This window comes from Schistocerca piceifrons, chromosome 1 (genome assembly GCF_021461385.2).
Source record: "Schistocerca piceifrons isolate TAMUIC-IGC-003096 chromosome 1, iqSchPice1.1, whole genome shotgun sequence".
NCBI classification, from domain to species: domain Eukaryota; kingdom Metazoa; phylum Arthropoda; class Insecta; order Orthoptera; family Acrididae; genus Schistocerca; species Schistocerca piceifrons.
Genome location: NC_060138.1, coordinates 323,999,621 through 324,026,745, shown reverse-complemented (window position 1 = coordinate 324,026,745; position 27,125 = coordinate 323,999,621).

Below are 27,125 nucleotides of genomic sequence, written 5' to 3'. Positions count from 1 at the left end.
TACCCAACATGAACCCCACCCAACATTTGCTGAACATAATCAAAAGGTCACTTCGTGCACAAGATCCTGCACCGGCAACTAATTACGGACGGCTGTAGAGGCAGCATGGCTCAATACTTCTGGAGGGGACATCTAACGACTTGTTGAGCCCATTCCACTTAGAGTTGCTGCACTACGCCTGGCGAAAGGAGGTCCGACATGATATTAGGAGGTGTCCCATGAGTTAGGTTATTCCGGTGCACACTTGGTGTTATTCACAGTTGAAGAGCCATGAACTGTTTCAAAGCAGTGAGGTAGCAGCTCATCTTCATTGCAGTTTACTAGTGCAAGTACTGTTAATAACGACAGTATGATACGTATTTTCCAGGGTGAACGATATTTTTGTACACGTGTTAAGAGTCATGTCTTTTGAGCGCTTTACTATAAGCATTCCGGTACACATTGGATTTGTCTTTTTTTAAAAAAGGCAACGGCCTTTCTGCAGTGGACGCACCGGTTCCTGTGAGATCGCCGAAGTTAAGCGCTGTAGGATGAGGCCGGCACTTGGATGGGTGACCATCCAGCCGCCATGCGCTGTTGCCATTTTTCTGGGTGCACTCAGCCTCGGGATGGCAACTGAGGAGCTACTCGACCGAATAGTAGCGGCTCCGGTCAAAGAAAGCCATCATACCGACCGGGCGAGTGGTGTGCTGACCACATTCCCCTCCTATCCGCATCCTCAACTGATGATGACACGGCGGTCGGATGGTCCCGATGGGCCACCTGTGGCCTGAAGACGGAGTACTTTTTTAGATAAGGCTTGTAGTAGCCTTACTCAATTGCTTTCTTTGGACCTATCGCTGTTCTCTCTTGACGTACACTGAATTACGTTTCCAAATAAAATTTTCTTTTCGTTTTTTGTTATATTTTTCTTGTAGAATGCCCTGTGGACAGTTCTCGTAATAATATGGATAAAATATACCGTAACTGAACCGCGATTTTACGGGATTGCTGCACCTCTAGGGTGTCTTTCTTATACTAACAGTGCGTTGATTTGAATACCCTGTTAAGAGAGTGTAGCACAGCTCAACACTCGTTGAGACGGTATATGAGATGGTCGAGATTCTCGAGCGAAGAGATTCACCTCTCTAGTTACAAGTATGCAGTTTACAGTCCGGCCGACAGTGTGGTTACGTAGTACCCCCTGTCGGTCTCCACATGAGGTCAATTAATTTCTAAAAAATGGCTCTAGCAAGGGAACATCCCCATCGGACCCCCCTCAGACTTAGTTATAAGTTGGCATAGTGGATAGGCCTTGAAAAACTGAACACAGATCAGTCGAGAAAACAGGAAGAAGTTGTGTGGAACTATGAAAGAAATAAGCAAAATATACAAACTGAGTAGTCCATGCGCAAGATAGGCAACATCAAGGAGTGTGTGAACTCAGGAGCGCTCTGGTCCCGTGGTTAGCGTGAGCAGCTGCGGAACGAGGGGTCATTGGTTCAAGTCTTCCCTCGAGTGAAAAGTTTACTTTCTTTATTTTCGCAAAGTTATGATCTGTCCGTTCGTTCATTGACGTCTCTGTTCACTGTAATAAGTTTAGTGTCTGTGTATTGCGACAGCATCGCAAAACCGTGCGATTGGTAGACGAAAGGACGTACCTCTCCAATGGGAACCGAAAACATTTGAGCGCAAGGTCATAGGTCAACCGATTCCTCCACAGGAAAACACGTTTGATATATTCTATACGACACTGGTGACGGCATGTGCGTCACGTGACAGGAATATGTTGTCGACTCACCTAACTTGTACACTTGGCGGATGGGTAAAAAGATTCTTCTACCTTGCCCGATTTAGGTTTCCTTGTGGATGTGATAATCACTCTCAAAAAAGTGATGAAAACATAAGAGTTTGTCACATAAACTGAAATAAGGAATTAAACTTTTTAGTCGAGGGAAGACTTGAACTAAGGGCCTCTCGTTCCGGAGCTGCTCACGCTAACCACGGGACCACGGCGCTCCTGAGCTCAGGCTGTCCTTGATGTTGCCTATCTTACGCATAGACTACTCAGTTTCTATATTTTGCTTATTTTTTTCATAGTTCCACACAACTTCTTCCTGTTTTCTCGATTGATCTGTGTTCAGTTTTTCAAGGCCTATCCACTGTGTCAACTTATAACTAAATCTGAGGGGGGTGCGATGGGGAGGTTCCCTTGTAAGCACTATGAGACTTAACATCTGAGGTCATCAGCCCCCTGTACTTAGAACTACTTAAACCTGACTAACCTAAGCACATCACACACATCCATGCCCGAGGCAGGATTCGTATCTGCAACCGTAGCAAAAGCGCAGTTCCGGACTGAAGCGCCTAGAATCGCTTGGCCACAGCGGCCGGCAACTAATTTTTTGTGACACCGACTGTGCCTATACGGCTACTTCAAAGAATTGATCAAAATACAGTTGCCAGATCAGTGGTATTCTAGGATTACTCTGAAAGTATAAACGCATACATTAATAGGAAAGGAAATGCTCTGGATGAAAGAGGCATCGTATCGATCCTACTTGCAGGGTTGCACCGCATTACTGTGATTGAAGATCGGTTCCACACCTACGAAACGAGAGAGAGTCACAACAGACGAGGGGCGTACAATAGGTAAGACAAAACTTTTTTTTTCTCGGCCAATTTCCGTTCTAAAATTAAGGAATATGTTGTGGGACATTGTCGAATATTCACGCTTCAGTCCCTACAGTTTCACGAAGATACGGTTGGTGGCGGCGAAACCAGAGCAAATCAGATATACACAGGCGCTTTCAGAATGTCTACAGACACCTGGTAGCGAACAAAAGCTCCGCGAGTCGTTGGGCCAGGCGTCTATCATCACCGCAACAAGGTCCGCTCACCCGCGTGCCGGCCCAGGCGCACCCAGCTGTGATTCCTGCAATGTTGGAACGTGCAGACACTCTCATTCGAGGTGATCGACGGATCACAGTCAAACACCCCGCTGCACAACGGGACATTTCTGTTGACAGTGCTGACACACTCGTCCACCTGTTGGGGTACTCAAAGGTGGCTGCCTGGTGGATTCCTCGTCGCCTAACACAAGACCATAAGGAACAACGAAGGACCATGTGTGAGTAACTGCTTGCTCGTTACGAGGCTGATGGTGACCATTTTCTGTCGAACATCGTCACCGGTGATGAAACATGGGTTCATCACTTCGAACCAGAAACAAAATGGCAATCATGGATTGGTGCCAAACCGCCTCTTCTCCGAGGAAAATGTTCAAATCAGCACCCTCAAAGGTAAAGTCATGCCGACGGTCTTCTGGGACTCTGAAGGGATTGCTCTGGTGTTCTCCCCCAGGGTGTAACGACTAACTCTGATGTGTATCGTGCTAACCTCATGAAGTTGAAGAAACGACTTCAGCGTGGTCATCACCACACAACTCAAACGAACTTCTACTTATCCATGACAACGCAAGGCCTTGCTGTCCACACACCCGAGAGGAGCTCACAAAACTTCACTGTTCATCCTCACTCACCCTACAGTCGGCGTGTTGGCCCTTTCGACGTGCACCTGTTTGGCCCAATGAAGGATACATTTCGCCGGATGCAGTACGTGAATGATGAGCAAGACGTTGGCTCCGACGTCGACCAGTAGAGAGGTACCGTGCGGGCATACAGACCCTCCCAGCAAGCTTGTGGCATTTAACGGAGATAATGTCCAAAAATTGGGTTTTATAGCAGAAGGGTGAGGAATAATATGGTGAACTGGAATTCCGAATAACACCAACAATCCTTCGGAAAAAAGTGTTGCATTATTTACTGAACGCTGCTCACACAATTTGGTATTTTGGGCGAACACACACGAGAATATATAGAAACTGGAATCCTGATGAAAACCCCATATACTCTTAATGCATTTCATTGCACAATCTATATTGACAAATACGCACAGAAATTCGATGCGAGTGGGAGAAAACACAGGAACAGTTGCGTGGGTGTTTGGATACGCACCGAATCCAGCTGCTTTGGTGACATGACCCCAGTACTGGGCGGCACGTCGCCTCCCCAAAACTGGCGTTTCTTCGGCGGTTGGTTACAGAGAACCTCCTGCACTGATTCCTGCCATATTGCCCAGTAAATTGGTGCCTTGGGCACGCTCTTCGCACAGGGACAATAGAAGGCAGTGTTGCTATTAAGTTTCCTGATAACGTCGATTTTGCTTGAGATCTGAGACTGATAATACATGTAATCTGTCTTCAGGACTGAATATGAACTTAATGTCCTCGCTCTCAATTCCTACCCCAAGAAGCCGTCGTCGTGCAATTTTTCTCCTCCCCCCCACTCCCGACCACAACCAACAGCCAAATGTCGCCAAATGTGCACCATGCTGCTCCTGTATCATCTTCTCACTTACCTCACTGGCAATACGTATTCAGGGTGTGACAGGTATAAGTGCAGATATTTCTATTGGTAAGTGAGGACGGTGTACTAAACAATATTACATCGGTATTTACGTCATCTGTAGGCTAAGAGTTACTGCTATTACAAGTCGTACTTACCTAGGTTGGATACTACCTCCAAGTGCATGTGGCAAGGGCAAGCCATTAATGCTTATTCTCGCTGGGGCAGCAGGTCAGAGTTGTATGTGTGGACGCAAAACCGTTAGTCTATACTCACAGGCGTCGTCGACTTACTATGCAGTAACGAACTTTCAGGGAACATAAGGTCGTAGACTTAGCGACATGTCTCCGGGACGGGTGTTTGGTGTAGAGAAAAAGCACCCAATACAAAGGTATTACATATAAAAAATATTTGCACTTACATCGTTAGACCCTGTATATAAAGAGTAAGAGTATAAGTGCAGACATTGTAATCATTGCTACCTTAACATGTACCCACTGCAGTTTCCTCTATGTCTAAACGATCTTCCTGCACACACTTCACATAATTTACTACCTGACATTTTCTGCATGGTCGTAACTGTACAACTAAGTGGGCTACACCTGTCAGTATAGACCATTTTGCGTCGATGCATCCACACTTTAACACCTGACTTGCTGCCCAGGGGAATAAGCATTAAGGGCTTGCTCTTGCCACATGTACTTGAAGATACTAACCAACCTAAAAACATATGACTCCTAATAGCTGTAATTATTACACTACAAATGAAGGAAATACTGAGATGATGTTGTTCAGTACACTGTCCTCCATCACCAATTACAATATCTGCACTTATATACCTCATTGCCTCAATATTGCACATCCAGCTTCTTGGGGACGCATCAGAATATTCTTATCACTGGAGTCACTAGTTCATTTTGCAGAATATGGCGGAACAAGCCAACATGACATATATCAGAAATCATAGAAGCATTCGACTTATTTGATTTAGTAAAATCACGGCACGCTGCATGTTGACTGACTGTTTGAAATCGCCACAAAGGCTCACGGTCCCGTCGGCCTTCTGAATCACCACCAAAGGAGTGGCAGCCCACTAAATGGAAGAAACAGGAGAAACAATCCTGCCAATGCTCAAACTCAGCCCTTAACCTTTTGTACATGGCGAAGGGGACAGGGCATGACGGTAATATTTAGGTACCGTCGACGGCTTAAGAGAAACAGAGGCATCGAAATTTTCTGCTCAGCCCAAGGCATTTTCAAACAGCAGGCTGTGGGACCACAGTAACGAATCCGGATTGTGAAAACGGATTGAGACACTAAATGCACTTCGTCAAGGATCTGAAACCAAAAATAGAAACCGTTCCGAGCTCAAAGACACTTTGTGCCAACGGTGTAGTGACTACTAACAAGGTAAGTTGCCGTTCCACGTTCTTACAGACATGGAGAATTGCATCCGGAAAGGAATGCGCTCTTTTCTATGACAAACAACCTGATGAAGCGGCAATTGCAGCTCCAGCCACCACAAGAGCGTAATGTGTCTAAGTAACTAGGCTGACCATCACTCCTGAGTCTGCATGAAAGTCGACGGGCTGCCCATCCACAACCAACGTCAGCAAAATACGCTGGGGCGATAAGTGCGGGGCGCTGGAGACAGCCCCAGAGTGCAGTGAAAATTCTGGGGTGTCTAATGACTAGGGCCCGCATTTTAATGACCAGTCATATTTTTTCTGAACTATAGGGTGAATTTTAGAACAATTTATACACAAATCTAGGCATTTTAGTGTCGAAAAATGTATTTTGATTGTGCTATAAAGTCATATTTCAACAAATTTTAGTAATAGGTCATACTGCGGCTAACTTTTAATGTAATAGGTCACATGTCCGCCAACTTTTACCAAAAATGCATATACCGTTTTTCTCGTATTTTACGGGACACACGAATAAGAAAATGAATATGTTGCTCACGAGACAATATTTAAAGTGTTATTATGAAAGATAAACAGATAAATTAGTACACAGCTTTATTTCTCAGGACTGTAGCAGAAAATCGGTACCACAGGAGTCGTTTCGCGAATAGAGTCGACAATACGCTCTCAGAGTCAATAAAGGCGGCTTCTGCCGTAATAATCATAGCAGTCGCACAGGTGCTCCCAGTAACCAGTTTGAATACAGCCTTTGCCTTGTTCAACACGCCTAAAGTAAAGTGCTCCGACAGCGCGAAATTGCGAGAATATGTTCGAGAATTTGGAGAGAAGTTCTTTAGTACTGATGGGAAAATATTATTTTGTAAACTGTGTGAAGTTAGTGCAGAAAAGCGCTTTAATGTGCAACAACACTGTAATACCGCTAAACACAGCAGCTGTGTGAAACGAAGTGCTGAAAATAACAGCAGGCAAACGTTGTTATTTGAACAGACAGGGCCGGCCGGAGTAGCCGTACGGTTCTAGGCGCTACAGTGTGGAGCCGAGCGGCCGCTACGGTCGCAGGTTCGAATCCTGCCTCGGGCATGGATGTGAGTGATGTCTTTAGGTAAGTTAGGTTTAATTAGTTCTAAGTTCTAGGCGACTGATGATCTCAGAAATTAAGTCGCATAGTGCTCAGAGCCATTTGAACCATTTTTTCAACAGACAGGTCAATTGTCAACCGTGCAATCATTCTGCAAAGATCTGTGTGAGATGACGGTGTCCTGCAACATCCCATTGGAAAAGCAGAAGAATCCACGCTTCAGACGGTACTTGGAGAAGTACACAACACATCCAGTTCCAGATGAATCTACACTGAGAAAGAATTATTTATCCGTATGCTACAATGATGTGCTCAACAAAATACGAATTACTACTGCTGAGCAAATGATCTGGTTGTCGATAGATGAAACTACGGATATTAGTGGGCAATATACTGCAAATGTTGTTGTTGTTGTTCTAAAAGTTGATAGCCCTGGAGATATGTTCCTATTAACGTGTGAAGCTCTCGATAGAGTAAACAATTCGACGATTGCTATTTTATTTGACAACTCTCTGAAGCTACCATGGCCGGGTGGTGTGGAAAGACACAACGTTTTGCTGCTTGTAACAGACGGTGCTTCATATATGGCTAAAGCAGCCAAAGGGCTTCAGATTCTCTACCTCAGTGTGATGTACGCCACTTGCCTTGCACATGCGTTGCACAGAGTTGCCGAAGAGGTGCAATCAAATTACCCTGACGTGGACAAATTAATTTCCTGTGGCAAGAAAATCTATGTGAAGGCTCCGTTACGGGTGCAGAAATTCAAGGAACAAGCACCTTCAACGCCCCTCCCACCTAAACTTGTTCTTACACGATGGGGTTCTTGGCTTAATGCTGCTGAATATTACTGCACCAACTACACCCAAATAAAGACAATCTTCTTTGAGCTTGATAGCGATGAATCAAGTGTTATCAAAATTGTGAAAGACGTTTTTACAGATACATTGTCTCGAAACTTGGCATACATCAACGCCAGTTTTTCAGTGATATCAAAAGCCACCAAACGACAGGAAGCTGTTGGCACTCAGCTACGTGAGGCCCTGAGCATTGTGCAACATGTGCAGAGTGAGTTGGGTCGAGTTCGAGATCATGTGGCTGACAAAGTGAAAACCAAATTGCAAAGTGTTCTCCAACGGAATCCTGGATATTCTACACTGTGCAAAATTAGTGACAGTCTTTCAGGGAATGCCGCAACATTTGAAGATACTGAAACAAAGCTGAACTCCAGTGACCTGGCTGGCTTCAAATACGCTCCAGTGACGTCTTGTGAAGTGGAGAGGAGATTTTCCAGGTACAAAACTATCCTCAGCGAGAACCGTAGATCTTTGACGATGGAAAACCTGAAAATGCACCTTTTAATCCAGTATAACTTTGCAGATACTGAAGATTGACATGAGGTATTGAATAATGTGAAACGCTTTAAATGCTATGTAGAAATAAATACATTGTTTTACTGTTTAGATAGATGATCTTTTCACTGTACTTTGTGTTTAGAAAATAAAACATCCAGACATTCAAAAAATAGATGCAAATTAGCCACAAACCCTACAGAAAGAAAGAACTATATTTACAATAATTTGAGAAGTGAATTTTGTATTACTTTATGGTGAATAAAAAATTAAATTAAAAGAACAAGAATGCTTTAAGTAAACTTCTATTAAGTCATGTTTTATTTTTTAAGGTCATATTTATGTAAGTTTTAGGTCATAAATGCTTGCATATTTCACTGCTTTTTAGGTAATTAAAATCCAGGCCCTACTAATGACTGACTAATAGCTCGTCGACTGCCACGAAAAGTTGGCAAATTCCGTTATCGCTGGCATACCCCACACATGGAGTCCACATGTAGGCAGTCACCGCAAACAAATGACAGTGGGGGCAGGACCGCTGGTTCGCCCAAAGAACGGAAGCAGATCGACGCCAAGTACCCGAAAAACGCCACTGGTTGGAATTACGACAGCGCGAGACTGCCGAGCTTGTCACAGGCGAGGATGTACAGCACTGCGGCGCTACTGCACCAGAGTCGACAACAGCGGCAATACATGGCGATTCTGCGGAGGCGAAGCCGTCTTGGGTATCCACCACCAGGGGCTGTTTACCACGCACATCCATCATTTAAAGGATTCCCTTGCCACAGCCCTGAGCTCATGCGATTTTGGCAAGGTTAAAAAAGGGTTGGACAAGATCAACGCCTATCCTGAATCTCGTGATCAGGAACTAACCTGATAATCACGTTCCAAATTAGCAAGTCTGTGTAAGAGGTTGCACATTTGGGACATTCAAAACGACACTTTCACGAGAGGCCCTACAAATAAGCTATCCAGGCCACATACGACTGCCTAGGGCCGCTGTGGTATTGGTTAAACAGCACCTGCATCAACACCACATGGATTTGGTATGCAAGGTACTGTGTAAGCAACTGACAAAGCTCATCAAATGGGAGTTTCTTGGCCTCAATGGATGGATTCAAATTTTGGACAACTTTCTATAACCCTTCGCTGCTGGACAACAACAAGGCAGCTTTATCAATGGATCATGATACGCTTTACTTTGCAGTGCATCAAGAATCGGCGCATGTAATTCTTCCACTTTTCTGTCGACTAACCTAACCAGCAATTGGCGTCCGGGGTAGGGCTGGGGGTAGGAAAACGGACCAGCAGATGCCTGCGAAGCAAGTCCCCATTCTGGATTATCAGCACTTGCATCTACTCAGTTGCTACTCCTGCAGCTGTTGCTGATCCTTCTGGGCCCAACTGCTCCTGCCATCACTACAGATATGCCAGATCCATAGTGGCCTAAGTGAACACTAGGAAAAGATCAAAGAAAAAGAGTGTAAGCCATTTCAGTATCTGCACAGGAGTGACAATGTCGCTTCACTACACGGTCGGCGCGAATACTTTAGGGACCGACGACGGCTCGATGATAATTGGGGAGCAGAGGCCCTTGAGAGTCATCCAAACTCCCCACATGAGTCAATCTAGGCAGGCAGATAGTCTAAACCCACGTAACGACGAGTACGGAATGAGCTCAGCACATGGTTGGCATGGACAGCTAACGGCCAAATACTCGGCACGACACAGGCCAGGATTAACCAGGTGAGGTTCGCGTTCTTGCCCAAACAACCTGCATTTCTGTGAAATTGAGGAAAGTAGAGTTTGAATCCTGAGAAGGAGACAATAGGTAATCAACCCAAAAAGGCTGACAGAGTATTGTGGTGTAAACCAAAACTGATGGTTGTCCTGATAGTAGACGAGTCGTCAGCGTGAAAGCTTGACTGTACTCGAGAGGCACAAGATGATCCCTGACAGCTTGCAGAGCACTTGCCAGCATTCAACTGTAAAGCCCTTAAAGCTGCAGACAAAAATAGTGCCGTCTACATAGCTGTGACAACACTGACGCTTTACTATTCAGACTTTTACAAAATGGCGTTACGTCATTGGTTGATGTCCACCAAACTGCTGTGCCCAACTCACTGCATTTGTCAGGGATCAATTTCGTTGACACAGCTATGGGTATAAGATTTCTTACATAAGATAGAAATTACAATGGGAGTACGTGAGCCCCCAACACCGCAAGGGGTTGCAAACTGTTATGGGTTGTGTTGTTAATATTTCCTGGTGATTATTACTACTCCACTGATACGGTTTGTTGTCGCTGGTGGCTATGTAATACGTTTATTGAGAATATTGTTCTGTCAGTAGACAGATCTTCGGAAGTGATTCTGTATCTGCTGCAGTTCAGCAGTATTAATTTAACACATATAATTCAATATTTAAATAAGGTACTTAACAGTAAATGTGGATCAATTTTTACATCAAAGTGCATGAAAATATCTATATAGTATTGTTTCTAGTTTTTCCATATCCCCACTGGAAATGAAGTTACTGTTGGTTCCTTACTAGCGTTATATATTGCTGTTTAGACAGTTCGTTTGCTGTAAAGTTAACTTTAGTGAGAGTTTTTTGGCGCTTGGGAAACAGCTGCACTAACTGGGAACTTCTTGAGTGGGAAAACCTTTTTGGTTTGCCAGTATGCCGTATCCATCGTTGCCATGAATACAACGCTTTTGCACAGCATGTTGCGTCACAGCGGGCTTTGCTAAGCTCTTCCACTAAAGCTTCTGTGCAAAAGCTTGAGGTCGGTCACTTGCGATATTTCAATATTACAGTGATGTTTAAAAATTTATACTAAAGCGTTGACATATAGATAATTGAAATACTAGTTCGCTGAATTCACACAACATTCTTTTTTTTTTTTAATTTTGCACAGTTCTGTACCGAATTAGGAAAGACCATGTTTAATTTACAGCTTCAGAAACTTTTAAGATTAAAATAACCAGAGTAGCTTATTTATTACCCCTGTCAGTGGATAACTTAAGGAAGAAACCAAATATTTTGCTGTTACTGATAAATACACTTCTGGAAATGGAAAAAAGAACACATTGACTCCGGTGTGTCAGACCCACCATACTTGCTCCGGACACTGCGAGAGGGCTGTACAAGCAATGATCACACGCACGGCACAGCGGACACACCAGGAACCGCGGTGTTGGCCGTCGAATGGCGCTAGCTGCGCAGCATTTGTGCACCGCCGCCGTCAGTGTCAGCCAGTTTGCCGTGGCATACGGAGCTCCATCGCAGTCTTTAACACTGGTAGCATGCCGCGACAGCGTGGACGTGAACCGTATGTGCAGTTGACGGACTTTGAGCGAGGGCGTATAGTGGGCATGCGGGAGGCCGGGTGGACGTACCGCCGAATTGCTCAACACGTGGGGCGTGCGGTCTCCACAGTACATCGATGTTGTCGCCAGTGGTCGGCGGAAGGTGCACGTGCCCGTCGACCTGGGACCGGACCGCAGCGACGCACGGATGCACGCCAAGACCGTAGGATCCTACGCAGTGCCGTAGGGGACCGCACTGCCACTTCCCAGCAAATTAGGGACACTGTTGCTCCTGGGGTATCGGCGAGGACCATTCGCAACTGTCTCCATGAAGCTGGGCTACGGTCCCGCACACCGTTAGGCCGTCTTCCGCTCACGCCCCAACATCGTGCAGCCCGCCTCCAGTGGTGTCGCGACAGGCGTGAATGGAGGGACGAATGGAGACGTGTCGTCTTCAGCGATGAGAGTCGCTTCTGCCTTGGTGCCAATGATGGTCGTATGCGTGTTTGGCGCCGTGCAGGTGAGCGCCACAATCAGGACTGCATACGGCCGAGGCACACAGGGCCAACACCCGGCATCATGGTGTGGGGAGCGATCTCCTACACTGGCCGTACACCACTGGTGATCGTCGAGGGGACACTGAATAGTGCACGGTACATCCAAACCGTCATCGAACCCATCGTTCTACCATTCCTAGACCGGCAAGGGAACTTGCTGTTCCAACAGGACAATGCACGTCCGCATGTATCCCGTGCCACCCAACGTGCTCTAGAAGGTGTAAGTCAACTACCCTGGCCAGCAAGATCTCCGGATCTGTCCCCCATTGAGCATGTTTGGGACTGGATGAAGCGTCGTCTCACGCGGTCTGCACGTCCAGCACGAACGCTGGTCCAACTGAGGCGCCAGGTGGAAATGGCATGGCAAGCCGTTCCACAGGACTACATCCAGCATCTCTACGATCGTCTCCATGGGAGAATAGCAGCCAGCATTGCTGGGAAAGGTGGATATACACTGTACTAGTGCCGACATTGTGCATGCTCTGTTGCCTGTGTCTATGTGCCTGTGGTTCTGTCAGTGTGATCATGTGATGTATCTGACCCCAGGAATGTGTCAATAAAGTTTCCCCTTCCTGGGACAATGAATTCACGGTGTTCTTATTTCAATTTCCAGGAGTGTAGTAGTGACTTAAATGTGGGTTTTGTTGAAAAATTCTTGTCAGCGTGGACGTAGTAAAGTGCAATACTGCAGATAAAGTATTCCATTCTTCTAGCAACAAGTAGCTCATAAAAAATTACTATACTTAGACCGTCTTTTGATAACTGAGTTCCCTCTCACTAAAGAGTGCTGTGTAAGGCCTTCGTACCCGCAACCACCTTAGTCTCGTCCATTAACGATGGGCCACAGTTTGAATGTTGGAGGGCTTAACGCCCCGTTGAAGAGGACAGATGCAGCAGCAGACGCACACACACACACACACACACACACACACACACACACACACACACACACAGGCACACACACACGTACTCTTTATACTCTCTAGGAATGTATCGAATAGAGCGACAATTGAAAGTTTCCACCTACATTTAGCACAAATAAACTTTTCATCTAAACGACTAGATACGTCGATTTTCTCTTGGACCACAGCATAGGCCATATGTCTGTTGGCTAAATATACAATTCGAAAGAAATACAGATCTGCCAGCCGACCGAAGTAGCCGAGCGGTTAAAGGCGCTACAGACTGGAACCGCACGACCGCTACGGTCGCAGGTTCGAATCCTGCCTCGGGCATGGATGTGTGTGATGTCCTTAGGTTAGTTAGGTTTAAGTAGTTCTAAGTTCTAGGGGACTTATGACCACAGCAGTTGAGTCCCATAGTGCTCAGAGCCATTTGAACCATTTGAACATATCTGCCTAATACAAACTCAGGTTGTTTGGAAGTGATGCTTAAATGACTAAACGAGCATAAGTGCCGCAACTTAATGCTTTTGCAAACTATAGTTTCGAAAAAAAAGTGACAGCTGAATGTGCTTACCGGAAGGGCACTAACCAGTGAGTTGCTTACGTCTACATTTAGTAAGTCTTCAGTTATCAGATACACGTCATACGCATTAGTTTGTGGGAAAATATAGATATATGGAACGGTAGCTATAAGAATGTAAGCAGTGAGACACCTTGAACTTTGGAAAGTTCTGATTGCTCAAAAGTGTGACACGCGACATTATTTGTAAACTCTAGTTCGTTCTGCTGTGTCGTCTCCAGCATTCAGTTTAACGCAAAGGAGGGAGAGGTCAGAGGCAACGACTAGACGCTAATCTACCATTTATACGAGGATAAGCGAACAGCAAGGAACACTCACCCATCCTGTTACAACGCAAAGAACCGCTGCTGTCCATGCGTTACATAGTAATAGAATAACGAGCAGTAAATTACGCATATGTAGTTGAATCTTACACAAAGCAAAACATCACCGATGTGTTGTATACGAACTATATGTGGCAGTGATTCCTTCTGGATTTCATTTCGAATGAGATGTCGGATTATCCGGTAGCAGTACATCGCTTCAGTGTTATCTCAGACAAGTATCCACTTGCTAACAACTAGGGTCATTAACTTCTAGAAAAGAGAAAAGGAAATATACAAACACGTAGTCTGAGTTATAAGCAACAAAGGGGACATTGAAGATATTTACAGCTATTATTTCCCTCATTATTTATTCTTATGAAGTGTTAGTTCACCGCCGCGTGGGATTAGCCGAGCGGTCTCGGGCGCTGCAGTCATAGAGAGTGCGGCTGATCCCGGCGGAGGCTCGAGTCCTCCCTCGGGCATAGGTGTGTGTGATTGTCCTTAGGATATGTTAGGTTATGTAGTGTGTAAGCTTAGGGACTGATGACCTTAGCAGTTAAGTCCCATAAGATTTCACACACATTTGAACATTTTTTTGTTAGTTCACATTCTAAACAGTCCAGCTCCTTCGTGTCATTAACATTCAGATAATGAAAACGAAAAATTTCAAGTATTTCATCATTTTTCTATCAGTATAACAGCATTTCAGAGGTAATGTCACTGTAAATATCCACTTTAAAATGGTTGTTATATGAAGTATAAAACAACGGAGATACTCTTCTAAATTTTCTCTTGAAATCAGTGGCTCAGGTGGTGTTCCAGTAATCTGCTGTAGGTTGATGTATAAGAGGCCCAGGTCCGATAAGTGTCCATGAAGACAGTGTGTTGATAAGAAATCGGTTTTCTGAATGTAGTCGATCACTTTGGAAATGAACACTGGCTTTCAGACTGAAATATTTACATTCTCTTTTGTAACTGTTGAATTACAAAAAATAACATTTGGATTTTAAACTTATTTGACAATATTCACTTCACTGGACGAAACTTACTCTCTATCTAACTTAGAGGCATGTCACAGCCACGCCGAACCACGTCTGTCCTCTGGTGCAGTGAGTCAGAAATGAATATTTACAGAAAGCTAAGCTCACATTGATCGAAAAAAGATAATATTCAAGACATAAACAATTTTTATATTAATAATTAAAGAAAATAATCTTGGGTATAATTTAGCAATGTATTTTTGGGTGTCAAACTAATGTTAAATGCTTAAATGTCTGCCAGTTACTGAAGAAAGAGGTAGATAAAATTTCATAAGCTAACCAACGTTTTCATGAGCAACACGAAAATGAAATCAACTGATTTTGCAAACATAATGGAAAAAATATAAAAAATAAGTCATATTTCAAATAATAGTCGCGAAACAACATATGATGCCAAAAACTCTCATAACGAAATATGCAATTTTCAAAGACAACGACAATGAACAGCTCCTTGGAAAGAGATGTATCGTCAACTACTATTGATCAGGTGACACAACGGTACACGATAGTTTCAACATTTAGTAGCAAGACAGAAAGTATCTTTCTACATCTTACGTTTTTTTCTTTTTAGCAGTTTTTGGGACCATGATGAACTTGTGTAACTATTGTGGAAGTAACCATTATGTCAGGTTAATATATGTATCGCATAGGATATAGATAACTTTTCAAACGATTGTTCGGTATGACGTGGAAATAATAATTATTATATTTATCTCGGAACATAGTTCAAACGAGACAGGACATGGAAATAATGACTATTACATGTGTCTTGGCGCGTAGTTCAAAGAAAGCAACGCTTTGCTTCCCTAAGGCGGATATATAAGCCTAAATTCCTCACTACGGGGAAAAAAATCTGAGGTTGTCAGTCGCACATGCGGCTGCTAGGTGCGTGTTCTGGTGCTATAGCAGGAAAACGGTAGCATTTTGATCATTCAGTTTCAACATTGTTTGCCGCGGATTATCCCAACAATAGTATCTGTAGATTATCACGTTATATCAGCGGTCATTGTATTTCATATTATACGGATAGCACACGACAGGTGACAAAGGTTTTATCTACATCAGTTTTCATCATACCGAATTACGACGGGAATCCTTTACGTGTGTTTTTGAGGATATAAAAAAGAAAAAAAAATTGACACTTAAACATGGTGCGGTAACGTGATATCATCAGACACATCTGTTTCACTTCTTGCCACTGCAATAACAGGTGACATCTTACCGACGCAGCTCTCCACATGTCAAATCATTATAGTGCGTACGTTATGCAAGAGACCTTTAGCTATGGAATGAAAGTAGGCAGTTACCACGAAGCGCTTACCCTGTAAATCGTACTCTGTTCTCGAACTGAACAAACCGCTAGAATTTTGTGCCACATGTTCTCCTAAGCGTTCTATGACTCTATTCCATCTACTAGGCTATCTACTGTGTTCTCTGCAAGCCCTGTGAAGTGCGTCGTAGAAGGTACTTCCCTTTGTACCGGTTATAAGGGCTTCTTCCCGTACCATTCACGTATGGAACGACTGAAGAATGACTGCTTAAACAGCTCTGTGCGCTGTAACTGATCTAACCTTGTCTTGTTTTCGCGATTCCTATGAAAAGGATGCATATGGGTCACGGCATATTTCTAGGTTCCTTCTGTAAACTTTCCTTCCATTAAACTTTGTGAACATTCAAGGGAGTGAGCCACCCATCATGCGTCTGTCAGCGCATTTGCATAAGCATCTCAGTGACTCTCTATAATGGGTCAAAGAAACATGTGATCCTTCCTGCTGTCCTCCTTTGTATCCGGTCAATATCTCCTTTACGCCCTACACTGAGTTGACAAAACTCATGGGACAGCGATGTGCACATAAACAATTGACGACAGTTTCGCGTACATAAGGTATAAGAGGGCGGTGCACTGGCGGGTATGTCATTTCCACTCAGGCAATTGAGGTGAAGAAAGCTTCCGACGTGATTATCAAGCACGACTGGAATTAGGAGACTTAGAACTCCGAATCATAGTTGGAGCTAGACGCATGGAACATTCCATTTCGGAATTCGTTAGGGAATTCATAATTCCGAAAGGGTCAAGAGTGTGCCGAGAATATCAAATGTCAGGCATTGCCTCTCATCACGGACAACGCAGTGGCCGACGGCAAAAGTTTACGACCGCGAGAGCAGCGGCGTTTGCGGCGTTTTCCGTGCTAACAGACAAGCAACACTGCGTGAAATAACCGCAGAAAGCAGTATGGGACGTACGGCAAACGTATTGTTACGACAGTGCGGTAAAATGTGAAGTTAATTTGCTATGGTAGCAGACGGCCGACGCGAGTGCCTTTGCGAACTGTACGACATGGCTTGCAGCGCTCCCCTGGGGACGTGACCATATCGACTGGACGCTACGAACGGTGGCTTTTAGAAATTTCGGGAAGGACTCGACCAGGAGTTTACTGGCCTTCATTCACCTTTTCATCATTCCGTTTTATGGAGCATTAAATTTAACAATTCAATCAGTGGTTAAATATCTTCTGCAAAATGGTCTCCAAACAATTTTTCAATATTAATCAATATGAAGCGAGATACTGCGTGCCGTAAGGTAAGAAACAATCAATTAACATAATAGACACTTAAATCCCAATGAAAATAAACCAAGTTAGTTAACTATCATTATAGTACTAATTTAATCTTCGGTAAGAGTCTGGAACAAAATATTATCTGAAAAAAATAGGTCTTAAGGCTACAATACAATTACAGAACAAAGCAAGATGTAAAATTACGATAGCATAAGCAGCAATACAGAACACTCTCCAGTATAGAAACACTCATCAGTACATGAATATTACATCGCCATTAATAATCAATGTGTACACCTCTCCCACAAAGTGAATTTTAACATACAGGACGACAAGATAAATAGTAGCCGCAAAATATGTATACAAAGTAATGGCCAAGTTGATCCCTCGAGAGGACTAGGGGACTATTTTGGGTGCTAGGACTGGTGGCTGATGCCAAAATATCTGAAAAAGATCCGGTGAGTAACTTAACTCCAACCTCGCAACTGTAGGACGATGTGGCGTGGCTTCATCCCAAGTTCTGCGACAGACACAGGAGAACAGAAGCTAGAGCGTGGGCGCAGCTCTTGCGCGCAGCAGTCAAACTCCGTTCAGTCGGCCACGAAAGATCAAACGGGAAAGGCAGTACTTACAGGGTGTTTCAAAAATGACCGGTATATTTGAAACGGCAATAAAAACTAAACGAGCAGCGATAGAAATACACCGTTTGTTGCAATATGCTTGGGACAACAGTACATTTTCAGGCGAACAAACTTTCGAAATTACAGTAGTTACAATTTTCAACAACAGATGGCGCTGCAAGTGATGTGAAAGATATAGAAGACAACGCAGTCTGTGGGTGCGCCATTCTGTACGTCGTCTTTCTGCTGTAAGCGTGTGCTGTTCACAACGTGCAAGTGTGCTGTAGACAACATGGTTTATTCCTTAGAACAGAGGATTTTTCTGGTGTTGGAATTCCACCGCCTAGAACACAGTGTTGTTGCAACAAGACGAAGTTTTCAACGGAGGTTTAATGTAACCAAAGGACCGAAAAGCGATACAATAAAGGATCTGTTTGAAAAATTTCAACGGACTGGGAACGTGACGGATGAACGTGCTGGAAAGGTAGGGCTACCGCGTACGGCAACCACAGAGGGCAACGCGCAGCTAGTGCAGCAGGTGATCCAACAGCGGCCTCGGGTTTCCGTTCGCCGTGTTGCAGCTGCGGTCCAAATGACGCCAACGACCACGTATCGTCTCATGCGCCAGAGTTTACACCTCTGTCCATACAAAATTCAAACGCGGCAACCCCTCAGCGTCGCTACCATTGCTGCACGAGAGACATTCGCTAACGATATAGTGCACAGGATTGATGACGGCGATATGCATGTGGGCAGCATTTGGTTTACTGACGAAGCTTATTTTTACCTGGACGGCTTCGTCAATAAACAGAACTGGCGCATATGGGGAACCGAAAAGCCCCATGTTGCAGTCCCATCGTCCCTGCATCCTCAAAAAGTACTGGTCTGGGCCGCCATTTCTTCCAAAGGAATCATTGGCCCATTTTTCAGATCCGAAACGATTACTGCATCACGCTATCTGGACATTCTTCGTGAATTTGTGGCGGTACAAACGGCCTTAGACAACACTGCGAACACCTCGTGGTTTATGCAAGATGGTGCCCGGCCACATCGCACGGCCGACGTCTTTAATTTCCTGAATGAATATTTCGATGATCGTGTGATTGCTTTGGGCTATCCGAAACATACAGGAGGCGGCGTGGATTGGCCTCCCTATTCGCCAGACATGAACCCCTGTGACTTCTTTCTGTGGGGACACTTGAAAGACCAGGTGTACCGCCAGAATCCAGAAACAATTGAACAGCTGAAGCAGTACATCTCATCCGCATGTGAAGCCATTCCGCCTGACACGTTGTCAAAGGTTTCGGGTAATTTCATTCAGAGACTACGCCATATTATTGCTACGCATGGTGGATATGTGGAAATTATCGTACTATAGAGTTTCCCAGACCGCAGCGCCATCTGTTGTTGAAAATTGTAACTACTGTAATTTCGACAGTTTGTCTGCCTGAAAATGTACTGTTGTCCCAAGCATATTGCAACAAACGGTGTATTTCTATCGCTGCTCGTTTAGTTTTAATTGCCGTTTCAAATATACCGGTCATTTTTGAAACACCCTGTAAGTACAACCAGTCCAGGCTAGAACTAAAGTAATCGTGTGATGGCTACATGGTATACAAACCAGACACCGGTACATTGAAGTAACAAGCTTAAAGATAGCATGCAAAGGTCAGATGTAGCAGACAAGGACCCACTAGACAATTTATCATAGGATTCAGCACTTTCGGACACCCTGACCCACTGCCTTACCACCCATCATAAATTCAAAGCGATATCTGAGAAGCAATATGTGCTTACACGTGAACACACAAGAACCGTACTATAATTAATAGCAAGGCCTACTTTCGAAGCTAAGGCGAACGGAATAAAATACTAAATATAAAGCAATGTGGGATTACTCGACCTAATACAGTACAAATTAGCAACCATTTAAAAATATAAACATAAATTTAAAACCAAACTTTAAAAGACTTAAAATACCAGATTAGGTTATGATCATAGCTCACTGTAACAATGCCAAGTTCTATGAACAAGAAGTAATTGGATGCATACCGCACTTAAACCGCCAAACTAAATGTTACATACGGTAATTGTCCTCAAGGGGAGAGAACATCGTCAAATATTTTAAGGGGGGTAGGATGTCAAACAGGCCGACTTGGAGCAGGACAGGCATCACAGTGTCTATAATTTTACAAATAAATTTATAAAACTTTGTCAGCAACACCAGGAAGGATTCAGGATTCACACTCATTGCAGTGGAAGTTCGAAAACGTAGCAAAATAAATTTTTTTACGTGCGAAATTTCATCTTTTTTCACTTACTAATGGCTGCATTTGTTGCTATAGGTACACTTTTCTTCATAAGTTAGAGAGATTCTTCGATGAATTTTGCCCAGCACACATACCATACTCACAGGTGTATGAAACTCTAGAATTTAATTAATTTATGAAAAAAAGAATGAACTGTTATATTTTAAACTTCGTCTTTAGAAAAAGACACAAATTTTATAGTTAATTACCTCAATTTTTATCACAGTTTTTAATAGATTTGGAAAATTCTAGAGTTTCATACACCTTTAAGTATGGTTTGTATGCTGTGCAAAATTCATCGAAGAATCTCTCTTACCTATGAAGAAAAGTGTACCTATAGCAACAAATATTGCCATTATTAAGTCAAAAAAATGATGAAATTTCATATGCAAAAAAAAAAAAAAAAAATCATTTCGTTATGTTTCCGAACTTCCACTCCTATGAATGTGAATTCTAAATCCTTCCTGGTCATGCTGACAAAGTTTTATGAATTTATTTGCAAAAGTATAGACAGTGGAAATTAAAATGTCCTGTGGTGCCTCTCCTGCTCCAATCCGGCCCGTTTGACGTCCTACCCCCCTTAAGCTTCTGAGCAAGAGAAAGACAATAACAAATATATCATCTGCTTCTCAGCACACAAGCCTGCAACAGCTTAAATCAAGACTTCATAAAAGAACGCTTTAACTAACAAATTCTTAAAATATAACATGTCAGTGGCAGCATACAACAAACAAATTTAGTAGCGTGACGAATCACTTGACGTCACTGGTCGGGAACAGGTTAACGGACCAATCACTTGCTTTTCCCGTCGCAAGGTTCAACTAACGGTCTATTCAATCCGTTGCGATTGTGTTAGAGAAAAGTCCAGTGCGGTTGTAAGTTCGGGGGCGAGAACATATATCACCAGAAACAGAGATGATCGCCATCACCTAAACGTGTGGCTTCGGCTCGATGTGTGGCAATTTCATTGAAATCAACAGCAGTCCTTCAGTGACGTAAGGTGCCAACCGCACAAGCTGCCATACTGGACACCCAGCAAACAAGCAGCTCCGCTTCGTCTCTCTTCTCTCTTTCAAACACGCAGTGATCCGCTTCCCTTCTGTGCCCACTACCAACTCTCGTCTTCATCGCGACGGGGCCTAACTCATAGCTTCTCCCCAATCGCCGCCAGAGCGCGCCAACACCCGTCTACGACGCCCTCGTGGACAAACCACCCACTTACGTAAAGAATCGATAACCAGAGAGCCGCAACGGCTCACCCTAGCAGACTGGAAAACCGTGGTCTGATGAGGTGAGCCCCGATTTCAAATGGTAAGAACCGTTGGTAGTATTCGAGTGTGGCGCAGACCACACGAAGCCACGGACCCAAGTTGTCAAAAAGGCACTCTTCAAGATGGTGGTGGCTCCATAATGGTGTGGGCTGTGTTTACACGGAATGGACTGGGTCACCAGGTTCAAGTGAACGATTATTGAATGGTAATGGTTATGTTCGGCTACTTGGAGAGCATTTTGAGCCATTCATTGACTTCTTATTCCCAAATAGCAATGAAATTTTTACGGATGACAATGCGCCATGTCATCGAGCCGCAGCTGTTCGCGATTGGTTCGAAGAACATTCTGGACAGTTCGAACAATTTCATTTGGCCACCTTAATCTCCTGGAAAGAGTCCTATCGAAGATTCACGAGACATAATCGAGAGGTCAGTTCGTGCACAATATCCTGCACCGGAAATACTTTCGCAATTATCGACGGCTATAGAGGCAACATGGCTCATTATTTCTGCAGGGTAATTCCAACGTCTTGTTGAGTCCATGCCACGTCGAGTTGCCGCAATACGTCGGGAAAAAGAAAGTCCGACACGATATCAGGAGGTATCCAAAGATTACCTCAGTCTATTTGGTACAGGTTCCATACACTTCAGCAACCTTCTAGAAGGCATTGCAAGAGCCTTTTGCGAGGAAACTCCTTTAAATATTGAGTTGGTTGTCCTAGTGATCTATCAATGATCTTAATATCTGAGGACTTACATTAATACCGCTTTCCGAACCGATTCTCAGCGAAATTTTGGTGTTTTTAAATCAACTGTTACTATGCAACGAAATATGTTTTTCAGTACAGTAGATCCTTAGCGTTGCTTTACAATTACAATTAAGTCTGCTGAAAACACTACTATTACGTCTACTCCGTAAGCCGCCGGTAACCAGTATCCTCCAGCAGCTGATCGAGATATTCGTTTCAGTATAACGCCGTATGTTGCCTATCTCATCTATGGTCGAAGATCAAAAACATTTCGATAATTTACCAAGTGATCCGTACATTCTGTTCGTACAGCCACTCACATAACATTAGAAACATTAGTCGGCGCATCTTCCAAGTGTAGAACGGGATTAACAACATAGGACCATCTTGTAAAGGTAAAGTTAAGCGCGGACCTACCCTAAATCGACGTTTAGGAGGGCGTTATGTATAATACGCCTTCATGATATTTCTGAACTAAGCAACTGGCAAAGTAAAGCACATTATTGCCGACTTTCTGAGGTAGTAGCTCAATGTACCGAAAACGGTTCATAATTATAGTATTACCAACAGAAATACGGGAAATCAGGAGACTAACTGCATGTAGCTATTCTGTAATACAGACTTACAGTTTTTTACAATAAATGTTTACAATATCGATCGAAAAGTAAATATAAGCTTGGCCGTAATTTACGGCCCTTCACGTGTATACGCGCTGCACATTCGATAGTGATAGACCTATCATAACTTCAGGTAAGTGAACCCAGATTTTATCTTTTTACAATTACTCTATGACGTTTGTCTTTAATTTTGGTAGGCTTGCAGTTATTTTATGCATTCAGTTATGGTGAGTAGGTACACCAACCGACATTAGCAATGGTTTCTGTCTCAGTGCCTTCTTTTAGTTTTAGTAGCACAAAACAAATAAATACTTAATTGTAATAATTTGTTTTTACTGATGACGTTTAAGAATTCTGCATTACAAAAATAGAAAAGCGACCCTCCTAGTGCATCATCATCCACCTGTCTCTCATATTTAGAGCAACTAATAATGTTATCGACTTGAAATGTAGAATAGTTTTAAGAAACAATCATAACAAAAGAATTCGAAATGGCGGTCGAAATTTTAAAGTAAGGCTGCTTGATTAAGTGAAGCATATGTAATTCCTTATATTTATGACACATGTCGTTCAGAAATACAATATCAGTTACCTAAAACAGCTGAATACTAGCTCTGTGGTACGAAGCTAGTCTCCCATGTGGAGGGCTACGGTTCGATGCACAGATGGGGTGTATTTTTTTAGAAAAGGTGCATAGTTGGTATATATTTTTAAACGTAGTCGCATGCTGTAAAAGCATTTCCGTGAAAGGGGAAAGACATAAACGTCGGAAAAAAAAGAACAACACTGCTCTCGAGACTGGTAATTGTTGGATTGCTGATTATAGTCTAGTTTCGGTCATTACTTTTTTTAGTTTTTCTCGTTCACTTGGAATACCTATGTCGCATAAATATTTAATAATTAACACACATTTAATTGCAATTTTTGTGGAAAATGAATGTCTTCTTATTCCTATTTACATATCACACACAAAAATCCAACTTTCAATACAGATATAAATACCTAGTCACCGATTCTTCATATATATGGATGTTCTAAAAAAAAAAAAAAAAGCACTTCAGATTTTTTTCCATCTTCATGTACCCCACGCTTCACGGTAGTGAACCTTTATTTAAAAATTTACCACAACTGGGAATCGAAGGCCACCTGCGTTGCAGACGACCATCCTACCACACAGACACACAGCCATCAAAACAGTCAACTTGCTTTACGGTGTCAATAACTTCAGGGAACTTTAAAGTAGATATTGAAGGGAATTTTGGAGGTAACTGATGTTTGGTTCTGAACTTAACGTACCATATATAAATAAAATTACAAAAATCAGGTTACCGTGTTGTCTCCCTTTTTAGTTTCTGACTTATGATAAAAAATGTCTGTTTCAAATAAAGACGTAAACTTGATATGGCGTCATCTAGTAAACAAATAGGACCCAAGAAGAGGAAAGTTGCAGAGAAGTTGAGAACTTTTCAAGACAAGTGGATTGCAAATTACTTTTTTGTGGAATATAAAAACAAGACCCATATGACTGATATGCAATGAATCTGTCTCGGTTTCAAAAGAATATAATACCAAACTGCATTACGAGGCTAAACATGCAGTTATATTTGGTAAGTGCAAGGGACAATGTCGAAAAGAACAGCTAAACTACTTAAAAAGTAAACTTTCTGCTCAACAGAAGATATTTAGAAGGGAGAATTCAGAGTCAACATGCTACGTGAAAGCGAACAATGCAGTAACTCTAATATTGGAAAAAAAATCAAAGCCATATTCAGATGGCGAATTGGTTAAGGAATGCTTAGAGACCGTCGTTGAAATTGTGTGTCCAAAAAAGGAAAAAGACTTCTGAAAAACAAGCCTATGTCGTCAGACTATTACCACACGTGAAGACGACATTGGAAGACAAATTAATGATAATTTTAAAAATCGTGCATCTGAGTTTATGTATTATTCCCTAACTTTGGATGAATGCACAGATATGGAGGATACCGCCCAAATCGAGATTTATGTCAGAGGTGTTGATGCCCATTTTAATAAAACAGAAGAATTAGCGACATTGTATCCACTTAAGGATACCATGAGGTCACGAGATTTATTGGAAAATGTTATATCGACATTAAGTCGCTTTACGTTAAAACTTAACAACCTACCGGGGCTAATAACAGATGGTGCTCCAGCAATGGTTGGAAAACACGAAGGTATAGTTCCGTTGATTGAAAACGAGACTCGCAAAGTTGGCAATACGTCGATGCTAAACCTTCATTGCAATATCCATCAAGGGAATTTATGTGCCAAGTCCCTCAGAACGGACCATGGTATGAAGGTAGTTGTCAAAACAGTTAACTTTATTAAGACGAATGAACTTAATCACTGTCAGTTCCAAGAATTTCTGAAATCATTGGATTCAGAGCGTGATAACATTTTGTATTATGCATAAGTAAGATGGCTAACAAGAGCGAAAATATTGGAAAGATGTTTGATTTGAAGCAAGAAATACATTCTTTGAAATCACATCAAAGAGACTTCCGGAGCTCGAAGAAAAAATGGCTTTCCAACTTTGCGTTTTTGGTCGATATAAGTAGCCACCTACATGATGTTAATCGGACGTCACACAGGCGACAGCGATTAAATATGCTTCTTTGTAATCTGATTTGAAATACGAATTCTAAAACAGATTTCGAGATTTCAGGAAACATCGACTGCTTTTTTACATATTTGCTACGCCATTCTCCATAGACATGAGCTCACTACCGAGACTTTTCAAATGGAATGCTGCAAAATGTAGTGTGATGCACCGTTAAAAGAGAAATTTACTCAAGGTCGTTTGGAAGAGTTCGGTAAAACATATTTGGACAAGAAGAAACATCCAGCCATTTACAAACAGGATCTAGAAATGATTTCACTATTTGGAAACACGTGAGTGAACAGCTTTTTTAGTAGGATGAATTACACCAAATCACCAATGAGAATACGATTTACTGACGTTCATCTGGAAAATTCTATGCGTGTAGCAACAGCGTCAATTGACATCAACACTGACTCACTCAGTTCAGTCAAACAAATCCAGACATCTCATTAACATTGTATTTCATTAAATTGTGTAATAAACGTTCTCTCCTCAGACTTTTCTTCTTGTCTTTAAAAATCAATTAATATTCCTTGCTTGTTTTGGTTCACAAAACAAAAATTGGCAATGCGGCCGGAGGGAAAATTGCCTCCCAATAGTTTGGTCATATTTAACAAAAACGGATTGGTAGGTGCATTTTATGTATATTGTTTCAAGTTCACGTACAGTATTCGATGGTTGTGTCAGTCTCTTCTCAGATGCTATATATTTACCTTTAAACTTCAAAAACTTCTGTACTGATTCAAGTTTCCGGAAGAGAAGATGTTAAGAAAGATTATATTGACTTTGAAATTTTAGAAAGAGAGATTAGTGTTACGTACACTAACAAAACATTTGATTGAGCCACTACGTGGAAAGGACCAATCCGTAGCCTTCGGCAAGGAACCATGCACATAATTGCCTCAAGTACACACAGTGCCATATCCCTTGGTCACCCTCACACAGTGTTTAAATATTTATATAAAGAAAGACGTGGAATATTGTAAATAATTTCTTTGCAGTTTACCAATATTCCATTATCGTGAAAATCCACACGAATAGTCTCAAACCCTTTCTTCGTCCAATAAGTTGTGCGAAAAGCAGAGGATGTTAGTGAAATCTCAAGGTGAAATTACAGTGTGGATTTTCAAGGTTCCAAAAGGCAAGAAGAGGTAACATATTTAAGAAAAGTGCCAGGCAAGACTCCTGTGACTATATAATCCAATGAAGCTATAGCGACCGTCGACCTTCAACAGCGACTGTTTGGGTCTGTACTGTGTTGTTATAGATGGCAAGGATCCGCAAAGTATAATGCCTATAGAATCGCAGACGGTGAAAAATTTGGTGCTTTCCACGATACCACTGACAACGTACCAAGACATATGCCGAGTGGGCGAGGCAATGGATCTGCATTCATATGGAGCAGATCCCACATCCCTATGCGACAAACCGGATTTACGTG